We start from the raw sequence: 21,428 nt of genomic DNA, 5'->3' as shown, positions 1-21,428 counted from the left end.
TTACTACATGAAGCCTTCGATAATGATGCAGTGTTACAAGTTCAATTTGACAACAAGGACCCCAGGGGATATGATTGTGGTGTTCATGGCATGCCTAAAACAAATGGCTGAATAATGTGAGTTTGGGTCAGCACTAAATGACATGTTGAGGGACAGGCTGGTCTATGGCATTAACAACATGGCCATCCAAGAGGTCGTCAAGGCTATAGAAAGTGCCAAGGTGGGGGCGGTGGAGTTACAGAGCGTGCAAGCAAGGGAGGTCCACCAAGTTTGGTGCGAAGACATTGGCAGTCATGGCACCAAAGATGAAGATGCAGAGAATAATGAGCAAAGAGGCTCAGAGCAGAAGAGAGTGCAGAGATATAAGTAACATGGTCTGCAGACCAGGAGCTACGGAAAATTCCTCCGGTGTGGAGATCACCCCCATGAAAGATGTAAATTCAGGGAAGCTACATGTTATGCCTGCAGTAGGAGGGGACACATTGTGAGGAAATGCAAGGATAGGCAGAGCCCACAGGGGGTCATTGAAGAAAACCTCCAGTAAACATTGCTGAGAATCACCCTGAAAGCTAAAGAACATTCATTAGTCACGCCTGCTGCTTGCAGCTAAAATCTCTCTCTCTGATTGTTGGAAGCAAGTTAAGTCAGCAAAACTATCTCCAAGCCAACTGCTCAACAGTCAAAGTCAGTGCTACCAGAATCACCCAACTTAACGGCCGCCACGTTTCACCATCTAATCCTCATGGACAAGCCAAAGACTGATTTTTTAAAAAAATCTTTTATTCTTGGAATCACTTCTCATTTTTAATCTGTGTGTATGTATGTCACATTTTATTATTTTCCCCATATTTTGGTAACTAAGAAGCACGCTCATCTTTAACAAAAGAAAGCTTGGTTAAATTTGGCTCCTTTTAAAACATAAGCACATTTGTACTAGGAAAGGCTATCCACAAGGGAAGGAATCCTTTTTAACTTCTGCTTGTTGCGACCAACCAAGGGATTAAATAAAGATGGGGAGCAAGTTTCTCTTTCCTCACCCGGGAGCATACTGATTTGGAACTAACCAATCTGGAATCATAACAAATTGGGGCTAATGCACAGATAGTTTCAACAGAGAGGGCAGAGGGTAACAAATTGGGGACCTAGCCTGGGGACAGCTCGTAACAAGCTCAAACATGTCCACTGACTCATTGGAGATCCTGTCTTGTGACCAACCAAAATGCAGAATGTTTATTTTGGAATGAAGGCACTAAATACATCAAAAGGCCTCATCAGGAACATGTAGAAGCAAAGCCATGGCATCAGACAGAGTGCACAAACCTCCAAATAGCTATCTACCTGACTCTCCAAACAACTCATGTGGCAGAGTCTGCAGATTTTACATTGGACCGACTGTCGGAAAGAGCATTCTATCTAGGCTCACTCCCCTGCCCTATCCCTATAACCCCTAACCTCATCTAACCTGCACACCTTTGGACACTAAGGGTCAATTTTAGTATGGTCAATCCACCTAACCATCAATCCATCAGTTATCATAGTGTTAAGAAACCAAAGCTAGCTTTAATGGAATTATATTTGTATTGGTAAACATTAGAAATATGGTATAATTTTAAGTAGGTTTAATTTAATGTTTCTGTGCCTGGAAGAGTAAAACCGATAGTTAGATTCATGCTGGGCAAAGGTGTGTGGGATGGGTTAAGTTCTAATTGGGTTTCTATTGTGCTTAGAGAGGGCTACAATGTGAAAAATAAACAAAAAGCATGTAACCATTATTTAGCAACTAGAGGTCCTTGTAAGCTAAAAAGCCTTTAAGTTTTAGTTTAGGTAATCTGAGAGCAGTTGGAGACAGAATCTTGGGGAGTGAACATCTCCCAACTCTGCCAGAAGAAAGACTGGGCAGGACGGGTGATGCAAAGAGACAGGCTTCCTAAAGTATAAGTTACAGTCCAGATAACCAGGGAATTGGGACATAAAGGGCGGGATTCTCCTTTCGCGGGACTAAGTCCCCACGCCGGCGGGAAAACCAGCGCAAACCACTCCGGCGTCAACACATTCTCCCCATATTCGGGGGCTAGGTGGACGCCGGAGGGGTTCGTGCCGTGGCAGCTGGCGCTGAAGGGACTGCGTGATCTTTCGCATGTGCGGAACTGCCGGCGCGGCTCCGCGCAGACCGGCCGACGTATTCTGGCACGCGCAGGGGGTTGTCTTCTCCCTGCTGGCCATGGTGGAGCCCTACAGGGGCCGGCGCGGAAGGAAGGAGTGCCCCCATGGCACAGGCCCATCTGCAGATCAGTGGGCCCCAATCGTGGGCCAGGCCACCGTGGGAGCCCCCCCCCCCAGGGTCGAATCCCCTGGAATTACCTGCCAGGTCCCGCCATGTGGGACCATGTATAACCCACGCCAGCGGGACTGGCCAAAAACAGACAGCCGCTTGGCCCATCGGGGCCCAGAGAGTTGGCGGGGGTGCTGCTGTCAACAGCTCCTGACTGGTGTGGTGTGAATCCTGCCCCCACCCGAAAACCGGCACAGGAGAATACGGCAGCCGGCATCGGGGCGGCGGGCCGTGATTCACCCCGCTCCTCGGGGATTCTCCGATCTGGCGGGGGGTCGGAGAATCCCGCTGAAAGAGTGTCCGACAAGTCTGGAGTTAAGTGAATAGAAACCAAGTTATTGGGCGTCATTCTCCGCCAGCGGGAGTCTCTGTTCTGCCGGCGCCCGGGGGTTTCCCGACGGCGTGGGGCTGCCCCACAATGGGAAACCCCATTGACCGGCCGGTGTTACGGAGACTCCCGCCGGCCGGTCGGCGCAGAAATGTGGCGGGGCGGGTAGGAGAATTTCGCCCATTGTTCAGAAGAATTCAAGGAAGAGTAAATAAGGTGTTCTGAGTTAAAGAGACAAGCAAAGTAACTAAATTTAAAGTAGGACAACAGGCTTCAGAGGCACATGAAGGACTTAATGTTATTTTTAATACCGTCTGGGAATCAAGAGTTAAAGCCATTGTGAGCAGTTTGCACAGCAGGCAAGACAAAGAAATCCTAAAGGGGTTGGTGTAAAATCCAGGACTGGATTCACTGTTGAAAGAGGAACAGAAGCTTTGTTTGGAAGTGCCATTTTAAAACCTGGACTGGATTTCTGAGTGAAATTGCCAAGGGAAAGCATTCCCATGAGAGAAGATTTTAAAGCGTGTTTTTGGAAGTGGAGTTTGGAGACTCTCATGTGACAATCATCTGGGGATTCTGAGTAGAAAACCACAGACACTAACTTGGGTTCAGAGCTGAGTGTGTATATCTGATGAGGCACGCCATCGGGATTCTCCATTTCGCCGCTGTTTAATGGGGTTTCCCATTGTGGGGTAGACCCATGGCATCGAGAAACCCCGGGATGCTGGCAAAATGGAGAATCCTGATGCGGAAATTCAGCCCCAGGTGTGGCACTAGCTTTTCTGTCGTGAAAGTCTACAAATTCTGCGTTGGCATCAACACTATGGAATCCTGCCTTGTAATTTTTACTTCTTTAAATAAAAAGTGGAGGAACAAGTTCACAAGACCCAGCCCTCCGCCCGAGACTCAGCAGACATCGGAGCTCGGGTCGGAGGATGACTGTGATTTTCCATCACAGCTATCAACAATACCCTCTGTCATGATATTCAGATAAACATCATGGTGCAGACACACATACACATTGATGGACTGATCAATGGACCAATCAACACACATGCAACATCACAGCCAATCACAAGCAAGAGCACACGCACTATAAACCGGGGAACACCACAGTTCCCGCTCATTCCAGCAGGAGACAGCTCAGGGCACAGAGCTCACAGCAAGCCACTCAGACATACACCATGTGCTGAGTGCCACTACAAGATAGTGTTAGGGCTGGGTCCACAGGTTAAAGGGTAAAGAACAAACCACAGTCATAAGTTTACCAATGTTGTTATTGATAGTAATAAAACAGAGTTGTACAATTTGCAACCATGTTGGTTCGTCTGTATAGCAGAGCACCCAACACGACACCCTCCACCATCCCAGACACACTCACCTCGGTTGGGCACTTTAGTGAAGAGGCTCCTGGGACACTATCTGGTGTGCACCGCACAGTTGACTGGGTACATCAGGTGGAGGTAGGAATACCCGAGGGGGCGGACGGTCGGAGGGCAGCCGATCCCAGAAACAAAGTGCCTTTCGGACAGCTCCTGCTTCTTGAACAAACAGTATCATCTATAGTGGCGATGCTGTCGCAGAGCCAGGGACTACAAGGGGAGTTGTTGGCGAGCATCCAGTGCCTGCAGAGCAGTTCGAGGATTCCAACCATGTGCAGCGGCAGGAGATGCTGCCAACAATGCGTGCCACCTAGGCCAACACCACACAGGGACGCCCATACGGTTGGTGCCACTTTGCAGAACCTGGGGCCAAGGTGAGTGGTCAGTGGGTGTGTAGCAAGATGGCCACCGTAATGGCGGTCCATGCCTGGATACCGTTCAAATCCTGTGGGGGGGTCACCCCGGCCACACCTTCTGTTTGCCCTGGTCCCACCCTCCCCCGGCCTTGGCAGGGCCTCCCCTCACTCAAGCCAGCCCGGCCATTGTCTGGCCCGGCAGCCCGCAGTTGCTCCTTTCCATGTCCTACCTCCTCTCTCTCTTCCTCAGCAGCCACCACGCAGGTTTCATGATTTTTGAAAGCACAAGTGAACTGTGCCGTCGGGAACCCGGCCCATCGGAGAAGAATCGCGGAGGCCTCGGAGAACACTGGGTCGGGGCTGCTAATGATATGGAAATGGTGTTGACTGTACATGCGTTCCGGAACGCATTGGCGCCGCTGTCGAGGTGACGGAGAATTGCAATTTGGCGTCAAATCGGAGCCAACCGTGATTTTGGTGTCGGAACCTATTCTCCGCCCAATCGTGTTTGTGATTTCGGCGTTGGCAAACGGAAAATCCCGCCCACAGTCTTCTGAGCCAGGATTCCATTCTGTGACCTTCCCACCCAGTCATAACATAAGCTGGGATCATAACAATAGAACCTATTGACCTGGAGTGGAGCAAACCATCCTCGATCCTGAGGGACTGGCTAACAAAAAGGAACTGAAAGAGAGTGTAATCACACAATTCCCTGAAGTACGAGCACAGGTAAGGGTTTCATAAAGAGCACCATAGAGCAAAATAGCAAAGAGTTTACGCTAAATTTGATCAAAGCAATGGTTCTGTCACAGTTGGAGCACAAAGTACAAAATTGGGTGCTCTACTATAGGAAATACATTAAATTAATGGGAACTACCCAATGTGCATTCAGCACGTGGATAGCACGAATGGAAAATTCTAGTTGAAACATTGGGACCATTTCCAATAGAGTAAATAAGGCTTAAACAAGTTTTTTTTTAAAATGATGAAGGTATTGATAATTTGAAGGGAGTAAGGCTATTTCCTCTATTTGAGTATTTAGTGAAAAGGGAACATGAAGGCTTTTCACAGGATCAGTCGGGAAAGATCGTTTCTTCTCGTTGGAGAGTCACTTAATTTAAATGCCCCTGAATCTCTAATGGTATTCAGTGTAACTAGCAAGGGCAGTGGAAATCCAACTCTTCCATGGTAATTGCAGTGGGTTCACAGGTTTCTGGGACCACCATTGTTAATTGTATATTAATTGTGTGTTTCATTGCATGCATGAGGTAACTGGGGATTTCTTGTACTCCTCGGAATAGGAACAGGCTGAAACTGTGGTGGTTGGGTTTGAAGGTGCATGTTTGTAATGTGTATTTCTGTAAAAAGAAAAGCTTCTAAAGTCATTAAAGACTAGGCTCCAGTTCTATCCTTCTCTGCTCGAGCTTTCTGGAATGAAAAAACTTTTTCTGTTATACAAGAGATGCTACTTTTAATACTTTGATACCAAAACACTTTCATAGACCAATTATATCTCCATATGGATCACTTAGAGTTTCATATTAGTTTCCAAATTCCTTGTTCCAAGATTGTTTTACCATATCCTATGACTGTTTCCATAACTATCAGTCTCTCGCTGATTCTAAGCATCACAGCCAGCACACGGAACAGGGTGGCATGGCTGTGCATGTGCCATCAAGAAATGCGCGGGGCCCTCTGGCCTCAGAGCTACCAGAGGATGCCCTCCAGGGACATCAAAGGCTATGGGACGAGGTAAGTAGCTGGCTGCCTCCACCTCAGATGTGCATCCTGGATACATACCAAGATGCAGCGGTAGAGCTAGGAGGGCCAAGCACATTGAAGATCATTGAGGGCACCGGGGGAGGGGAAAGAGGGCAGGAGGGCAGGTAGGGGGTGAGGAGGTCGAGGGGGTGGTGGCGAAAGTGGGGGCGGCACCATTGGGAAGTGGGGAATTGTATTTCCCATTAAAAACCCTTGAGCACAACCAGTATGACGCCTCTGGCACTTTCTTATGCAATGGGGGCTGACCTCTGAACCCTTGGCCCACCTGTCCAGGCATCTCCCCCTCCCAGTAGTACTCACCCACCCTCCAGCCGTGGACATGTCCCAGGAGCTGTGTCCCATCCCCTGGGTGTTCGGATGTTGACTGCTGTGTGTGTGGTGTTGCCTCCTGGAGTGTTCAAAGTGTTCAGGCATCACGGTCTGGTTGGGATGCTAGGCAATGACTCCCACATGCTACATTGCCCGCCCACCCATGGGGATACAAAGAACAAAGAACAAAGAACAAAGAAAAGTACAGCACAAGAACAGGCCCTTCGGCCCTCCAAGCCCGTGCCGACCATGCAGCCCGACTAAACTACAATCTTCTACACTTCCTGCGTCCGTATCCCTCTATGCCCATCCTATTCATGCATTTGTCAAGGTGCCCCTTAAATGTCACTATCGTCCCTGCTTCCACCACCTCCCCCCGCAGCGCGTTCCAGGCACCCACTACCTTCTGTGTAAAAAACTTGCCTCGTACATCTACTCTAAACCTTGCCCCTCGCACCTTAAACCTATGTCCCCTAGTAATTGGCCCCTCTACCCTGGGGAAAAGCCTCTGACTATCAACTCTGTCTATGCCCCTCATAATTTTGTAGACCTCTATCAGGTCACCCCTCAACCTCCGTCGTTCCAGTGAGAACAAACCGAGTTTATTCAACCGCTCTTCATAGCTAATGCCCTCCATACCAGGCAACATCCTGGTAAATCTCTTCTGCATCCTCTCTAAAGCCTCCACATCCTTCTGGTAGTGTGACGACCAGAATTGAACACTATACTCCAAGTGTGGCCTAACTAAGGTTCTATACAGCTGCAACATGACTTGCCAATTCTTATACTCAATGCCCCGGCCAATGAAGGCAAGCATGCCGTATGCCTTCTTGACTACCTTCTCCACCTGTGTTGCCCCTTTCAGTGACCTGTGGACCTGTACATCTAGATCTCTCTGACTTTCAATACTCTTGAGGGTTCTACCATTCACTGTATATTCCCTACCTGCATTAGACCTTCCAAAATGCATTGCCTCACATTTGTCTGGATTAAACTCCATCTGCCATCTCTCCGCCCAAGTCTCCAAACAATCTAAATCCTGCTGTATCCTCAGACAGTCCTCATCGCTATCCGCAATTCCACCAACCTTTGTGTCGTCTGCAAACTTATTAATCAGACCAGTTACATTTTCCTCCAAATAATTTATATATACTACGAAAAGCAAAGGTCCCAGCACTGATCCCTGCGGAACATCACTAGTCACAGCCCTCCAATTAGAAAAGCACCCTTCCATTGGTACTCTCTGCCTTCTATGACCTAGCCATTTCTGTATCCACCTTGCCAGCTCACCCCTGATCCCGTGTGACTTCACCTTTTGTACCAGTCTACCACGAGGGACCTTGTCAAAGGCCTTACTGAAGTCCATATAGACAACAACCACTGCCCTACCTGCATCAATCATCTTTGTGACCTCTTCGAAAAACTCGATCAAGTTAGTGAGACACGATCTCCCCTTCACAAAACCATGCTGGCTCTCACTAATACGTCCATTTGCTTCCAAATGGGAGTAGACCCTGTCTCGAAGAATTCTCTCCAGTAATTTCCCTACCACTGACATAAGGCTCACCGGCCTGTAGTTCCCTGGATTATTCTTGCTACCCTTCTTAAACAAAGGAACAATATTGGCTATTCTCCAGTCCTCCGGGACATCACCTGAAGACAGTGAGGATCCAAAGATTTCTGTCAAGGAGTCAGCAATTTCCTCTCTATCCTCCTTCAGTATTCTGGGGTAGATCCCATCAGGCCCTGGGGACTTATCTACCTTAATATTTTTCAAGACGCCCAACACCTTGTCTTTTTGGATCTCAATGTGACCCAGGCTATCTACACACCTTTCTCCAGACTCAACATCCACCAATTCCTTCTCTTTGGTGAATACTGATGCAAAGTATTCATTTAGTATCTCACCCATTTCCTCTGGCTCCACACATAGATTCCCTTGCCTATCCTTCAGTGGGCCAATCCTTTCCCTGGCTACTTGGGTTGTGTGAAGTGCTCACTTAACCACGATTTCCAATTCTTTCTAAGAAATAGCCTTCAGCCGCACGGTCAGTGTTCTTGGCAGTCGGTGGTGGTTATTGGTGCTCGGTGGGGTAGACAGGTAAGGGCTAGGGTTGCCCCCTGGATGGGTACACACCTTCCAGGGGTTGGCATGCTGGTGCCACACATGGCCCTTCCCCTCCCCCCCTTCCCATGGCGGCCGACCCCTCCGGATGGTGGCCCCCCCCACCCAGCCGTGGGTTGCCCACCCCCCCGCTGAGCACTGGGTCAGCAGGTCGAGCAGCCCCTTGGGCTCTTTGCCTGTGAGATGGCTACTCACCTCCTCGGATCCTCACAAAAGCCCTTCCGCCAGGTTCACATTTTTCAAAAGGAGTACTAATCAATGCCAGCATGATCACCTGCTGGGGAGGCTGATGAATGACGAGAGGCCATTGGAGATGGGATCACTCCCGTTAATTGTATGGAAATAGGGTTTAAGTGGTGATAATTGGTTTCTCTCCACGCTATGGCAAGATCCCAAATTTGCCTTGGGGAGCGGGCCGGTTGCTCGCAAACTGTTTAGCGTCTGGTGTAGTTCTCTTTTTCGGCCTCCCGCTATTCACTGGCTTTGTTTCACTCGAGTGAGAATGCAAAGAAGTTGGAGAATCGTGCCCTCTGTAATTATTGCCTTCCTGTTTCCTGCCTCCCAGCATTGGGACCCATTCAGAGTGAGCTGTCCTCATCGGGGTGAAACCTGGCTGCATCTCTCCTCTGACCATATGAATGACACAACCTGTCAGACATCCAACAAGACACACAGAGGAAAGTCCACACAGGAGTGCTTTGTCTTTAAATCAAAGCCCAAGGGTGCTTGCAGGACCCTAAAGGGGGAAAAACTATGCCTGCTCACATACACACTCAAGTTTATAAGCTATGAGTTGGGGATAACAAGCATCTTCAACCTGGTGAAAATGAGTACTGGGACATTGGGGATCTTTTGCAAGAGCCTACAGTGCCAGAACCTGAAAAGACCAATGTAGCTAATATATAAGGACCCATCATACTAACCTTGTCCCCAGTGGAAAGAGTTCACATGTGCAATGAATAAAGTATGAAAAATAAATGACCTACCAAGGATCTGTTAGCTTTTTACCCAACTGACGGACATACCTTCAGCTGCCTGGGCCCCAAGCTCAGGAGCTCCCCCCCGCAACCTCTCGATGTCACTTTTCTCCTTTAACACGCTCTGCAAAACCTACCTCTTTGGCCAAGAGTTTATTCACCTGATAGTTCCTTGCGTAGCTCTGTATCAAATTTTATTTTGATAATCTCTCCTGTGAAGCACCCCGGGACTGTTCCATTACACTAAAGGCACTACATAAATGCAGGTTTTTATTGTCGTGACTGCCAACACAGCTGTCGTTCTCATCGTTTGACGTCACAATTGATTCAATATTTTGTCACTAAAAAGTCGATAGCATAGGTGACAGAAGGGATAACGGAAGTTTTTAACAGATTCATTCTGCCCTTTAAATGAATACAAAAATGTGTCGGTGTGAGCTTTGCAACATCTCCCCGTGAAACCACTGATCTTCCCATCCTGTGGGCCACATAACTTTTGGGGATTCTTCTGATGTTTCTCCAGTGATGGAAGAAGCCTGGCGTGATTGGTGGCTTGTGCTTCGTTGTGACAGAGTGACGGGGAAAGTGATTATCTGGCCGGGTGTTTGATTTAAACTTTATCTGTAATGGGCTTTCTCATATGGTTCAGTGAGTGTCAGCTTTCTCTATTAGGATCAATGTAAGATAGAGTCCATTTCATTTCATTTGCTGATCTTGCTCTGTTTCCTGCTTAGGAAGTTGGTAAATTGTAACATTCACCAAGTTTTCAGGATATCAAAAAGAACACATAAGATAGAGAGAGAGAAACAATCTCCTCTGGGTGGGGACTCTAGGACAAGAGGGTACAGTCTAAACTTTACAGTCTGACTTTTCAGGAATGAAATTAGGAAACGCTTTTACATACAAAGTATGGTAGAAGTTTGGAACTTCCTTCAGAAAACAGCAATTGGGGCAAAGGCAGATTTGGGTCAGAGCTCAGCCATGATCTCATTGAATGGTGGGACAGGTTCGAGGGGCTGAATGGCCCCCTCCTGCTCCTACATTCCTGAGTTGCGACTTGGTGCTTAAAGTTGATGGATAATGGCTATTACTTCATGGGAAACTTTTCAATTGTTTTGTGCCTCTAAATCAAGCTTTGGCTTGAACATTTCCACCTAACAGATAGAACCAGCAATGTGTCCAGTGATGATTAAAAACGGATGACATTTCGATTGATCGGACACCTTGCAACTATAGGAATTCAGAGATGGAGCCTGGTAGTACAGGCGTGCAACAAGAACATGAAAACTCTGATCTAGATGCTGCAATCTGTCCCCAAATTAAACATTTAATCCTACTTTAGATAACCCTGGGTACTTTGCTGAATAATTCTTGGCAGAATTTGAATGACTCAGGTGTTGTTTCTTGCAAAGAAATTGTTTTTTTTCTCAGAGACCGTGGTGTGTTTTGCTCCACTTTGTCCGGATTATATCTAAGTAATGCCTCATTGGTTTGCACACTGTCATGTTATATAAACCCTTGACGTTGATGTAAGGGGCCAACCAATAAGTATGTGGATTTTGATATTGGTTATAAAAAATGCTATTCTTTTACTGTTATGTGCTAAACAATTTTTAGGTGATGGGATCTGAGTGCTCTTGCTGATTGGAAAACCATCACACAAAAGTATCCATTTTATTTGTGATCCGAGGATGAAATGAGCTATGTCTCTCGGAGCCACCTTTGACCCTGGAGGAAGGAGGCTTCTCCACAATGATGGTGCTGAGATATTTTTGTCCAGACATGCTTTTGGATAAGCTGAAAATTAAGGTTCATCCAGTGTATTCAAAAAAGCTATGCACACAGGTTATGCTTTCAATCGACCAGTGTTGAATGGCAGCGATATCGAATATCCACTTGTGATTGAACATTCCGTAAAATAGGTTGTGGTGTTCAGCACAAAACAACAAAAACTTGCATTTATGTAACACCTTATAGTAAAATGCCCTACATATGATCATATGGGCGGTACGGTGGCACAGTGGTTAGCACAGCTGCCTCACAGCTCCAGGGTCCCGGGTTCAATTCCAGCCTCGAGCGACTGTCTGTGTGGAGTTTGCATTTCTCCCCGTGTCTGCGTAGGTTTCCTCCGGGTTCTCCGGCTTCCTCCCACAGTTCAAAGATGTGCAGGTTAGTTGGATTGGCCATGCTAAATTGCCCCTTCGTGTCCAAAAAAGGTTAGCTCGGGTTACTGAGTTATAGTGATAGGGTGGAGGCTTGGGCTTGGGTAGGATGCTCTTTCCATGGGTCAGTGCAGACTCGATGGGCCAAAAAGCCTCCTTCTACCTTGTAAATTCTGTGATTCTGTGATGATTTGGACATGGAGTAGGAGTAGGCCATTCAGCCCCTCGAGCCTGCTCCGCCAGTTAATAAGATCATGGCTGATCTGTTGGAGGCCTCAAATCGGCATCCCGCCTACCCCCAATAACCCATCACCTCCTTGCTTACCAAAAATCTAACCTACAGCCTTTCACACAGGAGCAATTATCCAACAAAATTTGACCGAGAGCCACATAAGGAGATATTAGGGTTGCTGAACAAAAGTTTGGTTAAAGAAGTGGGTTTGTACTGGCGAGTACTTTATGAAGTTCAAACAGATTTACCATAAGACCATAAGACATAGCAGCGGAAGTAAGGCCATTCGGCCCATCGAGTCCACTCCACCATTCAATCATGGCTGATTTCAACTCCATTTACCCGCTCTCTCTCCACAGCCCTTAATTCCTCGAGAAATCAAGAATTTATCAACTTCTGTCTTAAAGACACTCAACGTCCCTGCCTCCACCGCCCTCTGTGGCAATGAATTCCACAGACCCACCACTCTCTGGCTGAAGAAATTTCTCCTCATCTCCCTTTTATTCTAAGGCTGTGCCCCCGGGTCCTAGTCTCCCCTGCTAATGGAAACAACTTCCCTACATCCACCCTATCTAAGCCATTCATTATCTTGTAAGTTTCTATTAGATCTTCCCTCAACCTCCTAAACTCCAATGAATATAATCCCAGGATCCTCAGACGTTCGTCATATGTTAGGCCTACCATTCCTGGGATCATCCGTGTGAATCTCCGCTGGACCCGCTCCAGTGCCAGTATGTCCTTCCTGAGGTGTGGGGCCCAAAATTGCTCACAGTATTCTAAATGGGGCCTAACTAATGCTTTATAAAGCTTCAGAAGTACATCCCTGCTTTTATATTCCAAGCCTCTTGGGATGAATGACAACATTGCATTTGCTTTCTTAATTACGGACTCAACCTGCAAGTTTACCTTGAGAGAATCCTGGACTAGGACTCCCAAGTCCCTTTGCACTTCAGCATTATGAATTTTGTCACCGTTTAGAAAATAGTCCATGCCTCTATTCTTTTTTCCAAAGTGCAAGACCTCGCACTTGCCCACGTTGAATTTCATCAGCCATTTCTTGGACCACTCTCCTAAACTGTCTAAATCTTTCTGCAGCCTCCCCACCTCCTCCATACTACCTGCCCCTCCACTTATCTTTGTATCATCGGCAAACTTAGCCAGAATGCCCCCAGTCCCGTCATCTAGATCGTTAATATATAAAGAGAACAGCTATGGCCCCAACACTGAACCCTGCGGGACACCACTCGTCACCGGTTGCCATTCCGAAAAAGAACCTTTTATCCCAACTCTCTGCCTTCTGCCTGACAGCCAATCGTCAATCCATGTTAGTACCTTGCCTCGAATACCATGGGCCCTTATTTTATTCAGCAGTCTCCCGTGAGGCACCTTATCAAAGGCCTTTTGGAAGTCAAGATAGATAACATCCATTGGCTCTCCTTGGTCTAACCTACTTGTTATCTCTTCAAAGAACTCTAACAGGTTTGTCAGGCACGACCTCCCCTTACTAAATCCATGCTGACTTGTCCTAATCCGACCCTGTACTTCCAAGAATTTAGAAATCTCATCCTTAACAATGGATTCTAGAATCTTGCCAACAACCGAGGTTAGGCTAATTGGCCTATAATTTTCCATCTTTTTCCTTGTTCCCTTCTTGAACAGGGGGGTTACAACAGCGATTTTCCAATCCTCTGGGACTTTCCCTGACTCCAGTGACTTTTGAAAGATCATAACTAACGCTTCCACTATTTCTTCAGCTATCTCCTTTAGAACTCTAGGATGTAGCCCATCTGGGCCCGGAGATTTATCAATTTTTAGACCTCTTAGTTTCTCTCGCACTTTCTCCTTTGTGATGGCTACCATATTCAACTCTGCCCTGACTCTCCGGAATTGTTGGGATATTACTCATGTCTTCTACTGTGAAGACTGACGCAAAGTACTTATTTAGTTCCTCAGCTATTTCTTTGTCTCCCATCCCCAGATTACCAGCGTCATTTTGGAGCGGCCCAATGTCAACTTTTGCCTCCCGTTTGTTTTTAATATATTCAAAGAAACGTTTACTATCATTCCTAATGTTACTGGCTAGCCTACCTTCATATTTGATCCTCTCTTTCCTTATTTCTCTCTTTGTTATCCTCCGTTTGTTTTTGTAGCCTTCCCAATCTTCTGACTTCCCACTACTCTTTGCCACATTATAGGCTTTCTCTTTTGCTTTGATGCATTCCCTAACTTCCTTTGTCAGCCATGGCTGCCGAATCCCCCCTCTGATAACCTTTCTTTTCTTTGGGATGAACCTCTGTACTGTGTCCTCAATTACTCCCAGAAACTCCTGCCATTGCTGTTCTACTGTCTTTCCCACTAGGCTCTGCTCCCAGTCGATTTTCGTCAGTTCCTCCCTTTGATCTGTATCTATTTTACATTCAAAATGCGGAGCTCTAATTTGGATGAAACAACCAGTGTCATTTGCTTGAATTTTTGATCACGTGTATAAAAGATTGTAGTTTACTGGCAAAGCAGCGATTCACATCTGACTCTCTGGGCTTTCCATTCAAATTAAAACCCACCCTCTTAATGGCGTTGTGAAATTTGTGCACCAGAAACACTTTAAGAAGCAACGTAATTACCCTCACAATAAGCATGGACTGACAACTGAGAACAACATTACAAATGTCCAAACTGTCGTCAGATTTTTAGATTGTGCAGCAATGGACTGCACACAGAATGATTCATGGCTCATTCCGAGTTTATAAAAACATTGATGCAGTTCACCAGAGAGGCAGGCTGATGGAACGCTAGGGAACATTTGAGACAGGAAGTCAAGTTCTGGGATAACACTAATGGAGCTGCTCTTCCCAGTTAAGAAAAAAACAGTTTGAGGAAAAGCAACCAATTACTTCTCAGTAGAATGAAAAGCCCTTATATCTGTGATTCGTTAACAGAATGCGTCAACAACCTACATTTAAATTGACCATAATTCAGGGAAATTTGCAAAACCGCAAATTTTGATCAGGCACAGAAACTGGAAAACTAATGACTGGATCCTCTGAAGGAGAATTGAAAACTGTTGTAGTTAGAGATGTCAACAAGGTAATAACTGAATATTGAGATGTTAGTTTAACTATTTTTTGCTGGGCTTCACAAACCTGATTAGTGACAAGACTGTGGTTTGAGAATTGTGGCAGATGCTTGCAAGCAGCGTAAATTAGCAGGAGTATCTAGAATTTATTTGGAAAGTAATGAAAACTACCACAAGGAGTGCCTGAGGAGAATTATGTTGGTGCATTTAAGAGAATGCTAGGTAAATGCCTGCTGGAGAAAGATCCAGAAGATTTTGAATGATGGCTTTAAAATCTTACCTAATCACAACTTCTTTAATTACCATAAGCCGGCTGCTTCCATTAGCAAGCACCTTCCCTGAGCTTTACTATATTTCTTGATGGCACTGCAATGAAGTTGTGATGTTATATTGGACTTGTTCATGGGACAGAGAGAGGGAGAGAGGGAACCTGGCTATCAGTGTGGGATATGTATAAAGAAGGCACTTTACCGAAGCAATTCTTTGGAATATTCTAAGAGAGAAAATCAAGGGTCAAATTCAATTATTGTACTTTCGGAAAACAAAATGTTACAGTTACTCATGATTGGTGCTTCACTTCAAACAGAAAGCAAGAAATCAGATTTTGTCCAGATTCAAAAATACGTTGTTCAGAATAACCAGGATCACACAGAGCTGAACACAAGAAATCAACAGATGTACAGATTTTTGGACTTCAAGGTAATCAGAGGATAGGGCAGGAACGTAGAGCTGAGCTAGCTTTGATCTTATTGAACAGTGGAGGAGGCTCAAAGGACTGTATGATCTACCCCAATGCAGTTTCTTCTGTCCAAATACACTATGCCATGGCCAGCCTTCTCTAATGCAGCCCCTACATCAAATTCTGACTCCAAGAAATTGCATGAATGTTCCTGGAAATTTGTCCAATCTGATATGATTCTGCCACCCATCCCCCTTCCCGCTCCTTCCTCCATCCTCCTCTGTTCCCCCATTCTGGTGAAATCATGCTTGAGAGCTTTAATTGAAACCTCAGGGACGGGATTCTCCGTTTCTGAGGCTAAGTGTTGACGCCAACGCAGATTTCGTGGACTTTCACGACAGCAAAACTGGCGCCACCCCCGGACTGGTTCTGTTATTCTGTTACTGTGGATGGGCTAGCACCAGTGACGCGTGGAACACAATCAATTCCAATGAAAAACGGTGCGGGGTTCGCAGGGTCTGTGATTGACACTTAGGATGCTGACATTACAATCCCCACACACGGCCAACCCAGCCAACAAGATAGCACTGGTTGCTCTGGAGCACGTCCATACAGCTGATGGGTCGGCTGGGGCCAGAGGGCACTTAGGGGGTGCCCTGGGGCCACACGTATATGACGTGTGGCACTCAGTTCACAGTGGGCTGTTAGCAGTGTGCGCAGCTGCATGGCTGCCTTGCAGGCGGCAGCAATGGTGTTCCATTCCCGTCCACTCCCAGCCCAAGCCCACCTCCTGGCCAGCGGTACAACTCTCAACAAACTATGGTGATGTTAGACACTTTCCGCACTCGTCTCTCCCCCTCAGCAGCCACGACGCCAGTTTCACGATTTTTAAAAGCACAAGTGAACCACGCAGTCGGAAATCGGCCCATCGGAGGCGGAGAATCGCGGAGGACCCGGAGAATACCGGTTTGGGCCCCCGAATGATATGCAAATGGTGTTTACTGGATGTGCGTACCAGAACGCATTGAACCGTTGTCGAGGTGATGGAGAATTGCGATTTGGCGTCAAACCTTTGCCCACCGTGATTTTGGCGTCAGGACCGATACTCCGCCCAATTGCGTTTCCTGATTTCCACGTCGGCCAACGGAGAAACCTGCCCGAAATAGCTAACTTGCTGGAGCAGTGTTCCCTCGAGCAAGTGAATCTAAAACGATGACGGGCAGATAGCCCAATAAAGCAACTGACACATGCACTGGATATCCGTGTGGGACTAGCACGAAGGGGAAGGCATCTGAATCCGAAATGCAAATAGTTAGAATAATGATACAAAATATATTATAAAATGCATTCTGCTATGCTTCTCACTATCTAGCAAGCCCAGTACAGAGGTTGCCAAGATTCCATTGTTGCATATTATAACACATGAGTGAAACAGGGAGTGTTTCCAGTCATGTGGCAAACATTTTTTAAACCAACTTTTGGCTCTACACAATTAAAATGTTATTGTATCAAGATACATTTCACTATTGTTGGAACTCAAAACTATGGGCTGGATTTTATGGCCTCCCAAACAGTGGGTTTGCAGCAGGGAGGGCAGCCTGTAAAATGCCTTGGGGTCCATGCCCATTGCCACTCTGCACACTCCTGTCGCCCTCCCATTACCCCCCTCCCATCCCCCATAAGCCAATTAGCAGTCGCTTAAGGGCCTCATCGTGTCGCTGCTGTTGTTTTACAGCACTTTTCAAACCCATGACATCAACCATCTTGAAGGACAAGGGCAGCAGATACCTGGGGGCACCACCAACTAGAAATCTCTCTCCAAGTCATTCACCATCTTGACTTGTAAATATATCGCCGTTCCTTCACTGTCACAGGGCCAAAATCCTGGATCTCCCTCCCTAATGGCACAGTGGCTGTATCTATATACCACATGGACTGCAGCGGTTCAAGAAGACATTACGCCACTACCTTCCCAAGGGCAATTAGAAATCGGCAATAAATGCCTTCATCTCATGAATGAATATAAAAGAAAACAGTGGCTGGTGAGGCCCACATCAAATGTCCAGCCTTGCAACTTTTACTGTATGGGCTTATGGGGGGTTACTCCCTAACAACCCCGTTGGGCCCATCAAAGGCTTGTCTATCTCACCACTCCCATGTGAGCCTCTTGCCCAGGCATTTGAGCCTGGCCCTGAAAATACGCTGCTTACTTTTAATTCTGATATTGGGGACAATTGCAATCCCAATGATTAATTCTTCCAATGGCATTGCTGGGATCAGGGAGCTGCTGGCCATTTGATTAGGCTGGGCACCTTGCCCAGATAGGAGGGGAAGTTCCACTTTAAAGCAATTAACGCCCCTCCAAGTGTAAGATCCATGCAGGGCAACCTGACTTATTCACTGTGGGTGAGTGGTCCCCGACCCCCTTAAAATCCAGCTCTGTCAATCTACACTATTAACTGTCATAGCCTGTTTACCTAAATTGCTTTCAATATTGTAATGTCTCTGCCAAATTCGGGGACAAAGGTGTCCACTAGTATCTTAATTAATGAGTTCTAGCTTTACATTTTGATATCTTAGTACCAACCAAAAATATGATTCCCACGCAACATGACTCAGTGGTCACTGACTATGGCCACTTTGGGAGCTAATAAAGGGAATGGTATCACATTTTCGTCTGCAACAATATTTTTGCAATGCCGTTGCTATTTACTACAACGAAGAATGGTTCATCTCAGTATCATTATGCTTAACACAGGTGTCAATAGGCATTGAGCCAACAATCCCCAAATGAAAGATGTTAGTTAGACAAGTGAGTTGGTTCAAGAGCTAAGTAGTAATGAAGAAATCATCACCAATTTAGGTGTTTTTGTTTATTAATTCCATTACGATAGGCGGATTAAAAGATTTTGTGTTTTATATACATATTTAAATAGTCAGATAGAAATAGAAAGATAGAATGAGATAGCGATCTTGTGAGAGGTAGATAGAGAGATATAGATAGAGGGAAAGAACAAGATTTGATCTGTCCCTTAGGGATAAATTCTCCACAACATTATGAAATGATTTTGTGTTTTTGCAGCATTGTCCATTGGGAATTTATGCAATAAAAATGCCAAGCAGATAACTGTGCACAGAATATCAGATGAGTGTTTTCCAGAAATACTTATTCACAGAACTGAGCTAGGAGAGAACGGAAACACCTCACAGAATCTCAGGAAGAGGAAGATCCCGGGCGTCATTCTCCGACCCCCCGCCGGGTCGGAGAATGGCCGTTGGCCGCCGTGAATCCCGCCCCCGCCCCCGCCGAAGTCTCGGCTCCCGGAGATTGGGCGGGGGCGGGAATCCAGCCGCGCCGGTTGGCGGGACCCCCCGCTGGATTCTCCGGCCCGGATGGGCCGAAGTCCCGCCCAGGAATTGCCTGTCCCGCCGACGTAAATCAAACCTGGTATTTACCGGCAGGACCCGGCAGCGTGGGCGGGCTCCGGGTTCCTGGGGGGGGGCGCGGGGCGATCTGACCCCGGGGGGTGCCCCCACGGTGGCCTGGCCCGCGATCGGGGCCCACCGATCCGCGGGCGGGCCTGTGCCGTGGGGGCACTCTTTCCCTTCCGCCTCCGCCACGGTCTCCACCATGGCGGAGGCGGAAGAGACTCTCCCCACTGCGCATGCGCGGGAAACTTTCAGCGGCCGCTGACGCTCCCGCGCATGCGCGGGGAAACTGACAGCGGGCGCTGACGCTCCCGCGCATGCGCCGCATTTCCGCGCCAGCTGGCGGGGCAACAAACGCCATTTCCGCCAGCTGGCGGGGCGGAAATCACTCCGGCGTCGGCCTAGCCCCTCAATGTTGGGGCTAGGCCGCCAAAGATGCGGAGACTTCCGCACCTTTTTGCCGGCGCGATGCCCGTCTGATTTGCGCCGGCTTTGGCGCCAGTCGGCGGGCATCCCGCCGTTGGGGGAGAATTTCGCCCCCCATTCCTGTGTATAATCGTTGAGCAGGATATCAAGCCAGCCTCAGGAAACCTACTGGAATGTTGTAAGAGAGTATGCAAAGTGTACTCCAGTCAAACATGTACTTCAGGCAACCAAACTCACTGATCATAGATGGGATTATTAATTTCCTGTACAGATAATTTTGTTAGCTCGGAACATAATTGGGAAAATAGAAGTGAAGATATTAAGGTGCTCCTCACTTATTTCCTGATACTATCGGCCATCCTCAAATAATGTCCAAACTTCGCATCAAAACAGCATTAAAAAAATTCCTCCCATTTTTTTTACAACAGAGGTTTTACCTCAATATATCTTGCCCGTTTAGCTGGCTTTTCTGTGGTTGATCTGTATGCTATCTTTCAGTCTTACACTGAAATGTTAAAAAAGGAATTACAAAAAAAAGTTAATTATCCCTTTGAACGTCAAATCAAAATTGTGTTGTCTCTGCTTGGTTAGCTGAATGCTGTGATATTAAACTGTCACAATATTACTGTGGTGTAATGAGGGGTAAACACTCAGACTAGAAAACTCAGCTCAGGGCAAGATGTACGCCAGCAATGCACATTTCACCACTGAGCACTCAGATGTCTTGATGAGCTTGCTTGAGCTTTGCTGATGTCCTTTTGGCCCTACGACTAAGAGCAATAGTCAACAAATGTTGGAAATCAGTGATTGATAGCCATGTATTTATAGCCCATTTAGTTGAAAGGCCAATCATACCAGTATGTAACCCTTAAGGTCTTGCAGAATGATGCATATTCATCTGATTTCCCCCGCTCTACTTGATCCTGTTTGAAGTGAAGTAGATTAAGGAGAAAAATGATTGGGGAAGAGCTAGACTGGGAACAAAGCACCTGGATTTGTTCACTGATAAAACTCCTTTGCTGAAGCATAGCTCAGTACTGCTCGGTTCCAATGGATAGAGGAACAACGACCAAAAACGAAACCCTCCATGTTACCATGTGGCCCTGGTGTTTTCAGATTAAGCGAGGGATTAAAGCATTTTACTCGTCAACTTGAGATTCTTTGTTAATAACTGGAGAGACTTGAGCTCCTTTGTCCCTAAACCACATGTTAGTAAAAACCAAATGGGCATTTAATCCTGACAGACAGCAGAACTTGACATCAATTTGTCCCCTGAGAGGTGACCAGCAGTTTGGGCATTTTCTCTCTCTCGGTGACTGACTTGTTTCTTGTGTGTGTTTCTTTGTGTCTGATGCCTGTGCTGTCCGTACACAGAGTCGCGGTCTTGCTCGCAATAACTCACTACTGCCAGTGGATTGATTAACAGTTTTATAGACCAAAACACGCGTTTAATGTTCAGAAAAATAAAACATTTAAGTGTCATACCATTTCGTAAATAGGGCTAAAATATGTTATTACTTACCTCAGATCAAAAAGATCCATAAAGGTAAAATAAAACAGACTATATATTTTTAACAGAGCTGCTCTCTGCTTCCCAAGTAATAATGAAACTTTCCTCTTTCTCACAGTTTGAAAACTACAATTTTCCTGCACTCTCCAAAGGCTTTAATTCCCTCTAGTAGCACACTGATTAATGAGTTTACATAAAATTTCTTTGTGTGGCATTTTGCCGCTGTTGTTAACCTATTTAAAATAAGCAGTCTAACAGCTGTGTTAAAGCAATGCATAAAGGGAGTTTACATGACTGTGTTAACCAGTGTGCTACCAGGGGACATC

The sequence above is a fragment of the Scyliorhinus torazame genome, chromosome 1 (genome assembly GCF_047496885.1).
Source record: "Scyliorhinus torazame isolate Kashiwa2021f chromosome 1, sScyTor2.1, whole genome shotgun sequence".
In the NCBI taxonomy this organism is placed as follows: Eukaryota; Metazoa; Chordata; class Chondrichthyes; order Carcharhiniformes; family Scyliorhinidae; genus Scyliorhinus; species Scyliorhinus torazame.
Note: the sequence above shows the minus strand (reverse complement) of the source record.